This window comes from Cibotium barometz, chromosome 36 (genome assembly GCF_041138505.1).
Source record: "Cibotium barometz isolate CiBa-2024 chromosome 36, ASM4113850v1, whole genome shotgun sequence".
Classification (NCBI taxonomy): domain Eukaryota; kingdom Viridiplantae; phylum Streptophyta; class Polypodiopsida; order Cyatheales; family Cibotiaceae; genus Cibotium; species Cibotium barometz.
In genome coordinates this window covers 49202633-49208084 of record NC_141081.1, presented here as the reverse complement: position 1 = coordinate 49208084, position 5452 = coordinate 49202633, and the positions used below count along the sequence as shown (strand labels likewise).

The following is a 5452-nucleotide window of genomic DNA, read 5'->3' as shown; positions in this document are numbered from 1 at the left end:
GTATCAATAACTAACACAATCCGCAAGAGGGCAAGCTTAGACCATAATCTCAACCTATGCTAAATCGAATGAAAACTTGAGAGTTTTGAGTGGTGGGTTGCACTAAGCATGTATCAAAGACATGAAATACATTGATTTCTAGCAGTTTCAAGCATGATGAAAAATGTGTTTTTCATCTTGACAGTCATTAAAAGTGAAAATCAGGATTGCAAGACTCAAGAGCACACTCATTCAGTCCCAACCAATGGTTTGAACACAAAGAAACACTTTGGAATCACTCATAAAAACACTCAAATACACACATTCAACATAGAGAGCAAAATCATGTTTTTGATGTTTCCACAGCATATAACAATGGTTTAAACACATAGAAATGTAGATTAGGACAAAGGTAAGCCGTACTATTCATCAATGTACTGAATGGATACAACCGGTGGCCGTAATGAGTGCCGCAAGATACACCTTCTCTTTGTGTGAGTAGAGCTCTCTAGCTTGATAGTAGATAAGACTAAAATTGGATCCTTCGCCTAATTAGCAAAATAGCTTTTATACCTAGGGCTAAAAATGACCAGTTATCGGTGGGGAATTAATTGCAGATATAATCTAGAAGCTCATGGCCCCATTCATAGGATAATTACAACGGGAAAAATATACATGACACACTCAGTGTCGGAATTTAAATGCCCGCTAGTAATTCCGGCTTCTGCTCGTATCTTTGCCGCTCTATTTTCGGGAGCTCTTCTCGTTGGCGGAACACTCCCCCATGCCTATTTCAGTGTCCAGGGTCCCTGGACACTGCTTGTCGAAGGTGTACTTAAGATGAAGAATAGTAAAGTTGTAGCTTAGCAAAATGTAAGTAGGGAAATGAAACAAGTGAGTGCATCAAAATGGAGATTTACTTATAGCAAAAAAAACTCATATGTGAGAAAAAGGCTATAAGTTGGATTCTTATTAAATGCCGAATGTGTTATAATATATACTGTGAGATGTGATGAGATATCTTATTAGAATCATAAGAAATACATAGATGTGATCATTAGATATCTCCTTCAGGGCCAAAAGGGGAGTCTATCCATTTCCTCCAGTTGGTCGATGTGCTTTAGCCCTTCTTGGTATCGTCGCCACCTTTGCCTCTCTTCATGTGACTCGAGTAGATCCTGTAATGGGTTCTTCAACTCCATGGCCTGGTACACGATAAATCTTGCATGAATGTCGGCCATGAAGAGTCATTACACGACCAAATCATAAAATTGAAATGAATGTAACTTTTACAACCATACGCTAAAAAGGTCTTTAAACCAGTGCCACTTTTCAAGTATCTTCAAAGTGATTCAAATGCAACATTGGTTTTTGTGACCGATTTCATGCCGTCGTAATGCCGGATTTTTGTTAGAATCCTTTGTGAGCTGCAATTGATATTAATGTACTTATCTACACACTAGTATGTTGATATTAATGTACTTATCTACACACTAGTATGTTGATGTAGATATTAATGTACTTATCTACACACTAGTACGTATGTTGATGTGTGTGGTTTGATTAATCAATAATTAGCATAGAATTAGTAGTACGTCTTGATGGAAGGATGGGGTGAAGAGTATTCACTCTTTAAAAATTCCCAAGTATGCTCGATGACAGAGTTTGTGTGCAAGGCCTAGCAGTCATTTTTGGGTGCATGCTTTATGGAAAGTGGTTGGTTCATAAATTAGATGCTTTTTGCATGAACAACATGTGGTTCCTACTTTTAGAGCGTGTGGTGGAGGAAAAAAGCAAGTGGAACTAAGCAAGTGGAACTACCAAAAAAGCGTTGTTGCACTCTCTCGACCTCCCTTCATTATTTTGGGCATAACTTGAGCTTCGGGAGTCAAAAAGGGCGCGGTAGTGCTCAAATCAAAGCTAATGAAAAGATCTATGCTTTCATGCAAAGAATTCATGCTTTTCTAATAATTAACACTGTTTTGAACAGCAAAAAGATGATGCTTGTTTTGAAGTGCATGTAAGAGATGTTTTTGTTTTTAAAAAAAGCTAGGAGAAGTATATAAGGGGGGTGTTAGGCCTAGTTTGAGCAGAGACACAAAGAGAGCTCCACTTGGGTGTTTGAGAGCTCGACTTGTGGAACTCTTGACACGACGCATTGCGGGATTGCGCACTTTGTCCATCTCTACAACGAGCAATAGAAGTGGTGATTTGTGGTAACCGCCGTGTGTTGTTTTCTCGCAATGTGGTACACTCTTGTTGTGTCCTATGTGTATTGTAGGTGTATGCAGTGATGAGTGGCGTGTGTGGTTGAGATCTACGATGCGTGTGTGCTCTAGGCGAACGACTCCGCATTCTCTCTTCTCTCCCTCTTAATATAATTCTTGTCTATCTTACATCCCGAGAAGGGCGCATTCCCTTGCGTGTGTGGTTGGGTGTGCAGGTGGAAGTGTACTAAGTGTGTGAGTTGCATTGTTTACGTGAGTGCATATAGAGTTATACCATGTTTCCAGCGTGTGTGCTGGTGGTGTCCCCTGATTTTGCGTGTGTTTTCTAGGCTAGTGATGCTAGACATTTTTTTAAAGGCCTGTTTTGCCCTAGAATGGCCGCTGCAGTTGTTGTGCTCAGTTCAGGTGTTTTCAGAAGCAGGCATTTTGACTCCTCTCTAGTCCACCCAGTAGGAGCGGGACAGAGGTCTTTTGGTTTTTAGATTATGTTTGCACAATGTGATATACGTAGGACGGTCAGAAGTTAATTTAGCAAGGGTTGCAGGTCAGAAAACAGTGCGCTTGCGGGAGGTCGGATACCCATTTTGGACACATTTTGACAGCGGGTTTCAGAAGTGCAGTAGAGGGTCTAAGGTATCAAGGTTATAGTCAAGCCATTTCTCTACAAGCCAATCCAGATGGTTCCTCAAACAGAGTATCGAGCTAAGAGATATGGAGCCTCCAAGTTTGGAGAAAGTGTTGTTGCAGAGTTTGTGCAACGCCTAGCAGTCATTTTTGGGTGCCTGCTTTATGGAAAGTGGTTGGTTCATAAATTAGATGCTTTTTGCATGAACAACATGTGGCTCCTACTTTTAGAGCGTGTGGTGGAGGAAAAAAGCAGATGGAACTACCAAAAAAGCATCGTCGCACTCTCTGGACCTCCCTTCACTATTTTGGGCATAACTTGAGCTCCAGGTGTCAGAAAAGGGCACGGTAGTGCTCAAATCGAAGCTAATGAAAATATCTACGCTTTCATGCAAAGAGTTTATGATTTTTTGATGATTAACACTGTTTTTGAACAGCAAGAAGATGATGTTTTTTTGAAGTGCATATAAGGGAGATTTTTTTGTTTTTAAAAAAAGCTAGGAGAAGTTTATGAGGCTAGTTTGGGCAGAGACACACAGAGAGCTCCACTTGGGTGTTTGAGAGCTCAACTTGTGGAATTCTTGACACGATGTGTTGCAGGATTGCGCACTTGTACATCTCTACGACAAGCAATAGAAGTGGTGATTTGTGGTAACCATTCTCACAATTGTGTACACTCTTGCCGTGTTGTGCGTGTGTTGGAGGTGTGCAGTGAGTGGTGTGTGTTTAAATTCAAATACGTGTGCATGCTCCAAGCGAATGACTCTACATTCTCTCTCTCCTCTCTCTCTTAATATACTTCTTATCGATCATACATCCCGAGAAGGGCAGATTCCCTTGAGTGTGTGGTTGGGTGTGTAGGTGGAAGTGTGTTGAGGGTGTGTGTTAAGAGTGTGGACGAGTTTTGTCGTGTTTCCAGCGTGCGTGCTGTGGTGGTGCCCCAGATTTTGCATGCATTTTTTGGACTGTGGAGAGAGAGCTGTAGAGGTCGTCTTGCAGTTGTTGCAACCTCTCTACAGAGGTGCCAATGTTAAGCATCTCTTCCACCCCCTCTCCCCTTATGCAGGCGGAGTGGATGCAGAACTAACGCTTATTACTACTCTCACTCATTGCTTCACCTCCTTATGCAGGTAGGCAAAGCATATGGATAGTAGGTCATTGGGGGGGCCTTGGGCTATGGCTTGTGTGCGTATGAGGCACACACACCCACAGAACATAGGGTTTCTAAGAAACAAGGAAAAGAGGAAAAAGCAAGGTGTGTCACTCACCTCGTTGTGCTTGCTGATGTCACCCGTGAATCTCAGGATTGTCGTATGCATAGAGGGATGCGGGTAGGGAGTGCGTGCGCAAGACAGTAGCTCCTTCTCCTTCTCCAAGTTTTCTTGTCTCTCTCCACCTCTCTCTCACACACACAGAGAGCAGGAGCAAGATGATACAGAGAATACACAAATTCTGAAAATATTTTTTGCTTCAATCCCAAAATTATATCCTTACAAATTTTAGTTCTGGTTTTTAAATAGCCAAAAGAACTTGTCCGGGTGCCCGTGGGATGCCCATACTATGGCCGTGCTCCTGGGACACTTAAAAAGTTAGAAACTACACAAACATGCCTGGACTACAACTGGCAGTTTTTAGACAAAGGAAAAATTATTACAAAATGCTGGCAAAACTGAAATGCCGGACTTCAGGAAAAGCTAGTAAAAATCATACTACATAGTGGTTTTTTGCATATGCATGGAAATAATTACATCAAGATTCACTAATCAAACTTATTCTTGTCATTGTCACCTTCCTGCTTACTGTAGTTGGAGCCGGTACAAGAAAGTGGTTAACACTCCCATGTGGAATCCTCCTCAAGCTAATCTTGCCACTTGATTCTGTATTCTATGATAAGCCTATTTCTAAGTGATCTTTCACGCAACCCAAGAATCTATCTTGGTTCATGCCGTACAAATAACAAGTCTTCTAAATTTTTGAGGAGAAACCAACTAATCTATGCCACCCAAAAATTCTTTTAGGACACTAACGTGAAAGATTGGATGAACACGAACGTGGGAAGGTAGGTCAATCTCATATGCAACCAGACCACTGCAATGAAGAGTGCGGAAAGTACCACCATATCTAGTGGATAATTTCCTTTAGACAAAGTCTCTAAATCCTTTGCACAGCGGACCTTCACATGGGGGGCAGTGGCTTGCTGCATAGTCAGGCCCTGCCATGGGATAAGAGACAGAGGCGGACAACACAATGATTACAATACAGGTGGCAGGATCTTAGTGATTCCGATCCCCGACTGTAGCAACCACCCTTGGAGTAGGGATCGACCACAGTGTTGGGAGCCGATTGGTGGTGTAGCGGCTTGGTCCATCTAGAGAGCATGCTACACTTGTGCTTTCGAGGGCAAGAGGACTCCACCAGCAAAGGTTGTCCGTGCGTTTTGGTTGGAGCTTATCCACACTCTGCGGGGACAGTATGAGCAGCTGCAGGGCAGCTCCGACAGGATGCAGCGGCATAGAGCGGCCTTTCTTCGACTCTGGAGATGGCCCCTTCTTCATGCAGGCCAGCGGTACCATCCGTTGGCAGTACCAGCCACCTGTTTGGCTCTCCCCCCCCCGCCCCCC

General features: G+C 42.9%; 1 long non-coding RNA gene across 1 annotated transcript in view; it reads right to left on the bottom strand.

The window, feature by feature from the left end:
- Positions 1-389: 389 nt before the first annotated feature.
- Positions 390-5452, bottom strand: part of LOC147618000 (uncharacterized) — a 6717-nt gene continuing 1654 nt past the window's right edge. Inside the window, exons 2-3 of the long non-coding RNA XR_015262222.1 lie at positions 4100-4403; positions 390-1184 (exon numbers count right to left, since the gene is read on the bottom strand). This is a non-coding gene — a long non-coding RNA (uncharacterized LOC147618000). The remainder of the gene's footprint in view (positions 1185-4099; positions 4404-5452) is intronic.